We start from the raw sequence: 1,273 nt of genomic DNA, 5'->3' as shown, positions 1-1,273 counted from the left end.
CTCTCTCTGCCACCTTGTGAACTCATTATACTGTATGCATGGATATGCAGGAATTGTTCATATACAAAATAAAACCTTATATTGATGGAGTATCTGATTATGTCCTGTGTCCAATGTACTCACAAATTCAAGTTTATTGCAAATCTGTAAATGCATTCAGTTCATCACCTGTCCCTGTCGGTCGAGCTACTGAAGGCCCTGCCTTCACCCAGATACCAACCGAAGAAGAATTTTGATTGGTCCATTTCCCCGACCATTATAATGAACCCGTTTGCCAAAAATAAGTCAAAGTTAACAATAATCTAGACATAAGTATCATTTCAGTACATAAAAACAGAAAAATACATGAAGAATTTACAAAAATGATTTTAATATTTTATCTTAGGCCTTCACTGAATACCTAAACTATGTTGTGTGGCTGATCCTCTAGATTCATAATTATGCCAAGGATTAACTATGACAGCTCTGCTACAAATCTGGCTGAGTAATGTGAATTTATCATAAGTGGAACACAACAAAGGAATATGATAGGGCTGATGTCAGACATTTTTTCTCTGTTTTGCCTGTACCATATTTGTGGTAGTATAACACTGAAGCTATCAGGTTTTGCCTGCAAGCAAATTTAAAGGGGAACATATACACACACACACACCCGGTATTGTGATATACTTATATTGTGTGTAATAGATATAGTAATATATCTATGACATATAATATAATATATATATATATTTATTAATACATACACACACACACACTGTATATATACATACATAAACTGTATATATACATACACATATACATATATACATATATACATAAGTTTTGGGAGCCAGTGTACTAAGGAAACCACTGCATAGGAAGCACGGACTGTGTTGCCTACTTCTCATTATCTTTTGCATGTGTGTTGCATAGCATGCATAGGCAACCCGGTTAGTCTAACACAGACAAAAGCAGCGTGCATTACAGAGGAGAATGGCTCAACTATGTATTTGAAATCTACTTGGCTTATATAACGGCCACTGAACATCATCCTCAAAGCATAAAGCTGAAAAAGCCAGCTCCCAGCAGACTCCCTGCCCCCTTCTCTATCTGCTTAATCCCAAGAGCTGTGTGAGGTTGTAAAATGACTGAAAGGGTTGTGGATGAGCAAATGTAAAAATTTACAGGGATTCACACTGACCCCAAACAGTTAAACTGTAATAGGCCCAAATATCTGTACAACAATTAAGAAGAGAAAAGGTGTTATATGACCAATGGCACTGACTTGGTG

Source organism: Etheostoma spectabile, chromosome 2, assembly GCF_008692095.1.
Source record: "Etheostoma spectabile isolate EspeVRDwgs_2016 chromosome 2, UIUC_Espe_1.0, whole genome shotgun sequence".
Lineage (NCBI taxonomy): Eukaryota > Metazoa > Chordata > Actinopteri > Perciformes > Percidae > Etheostoma > Etheostoma spectabile.
This window is presented reverse-complemented; position numbering follows the sequence as displayed.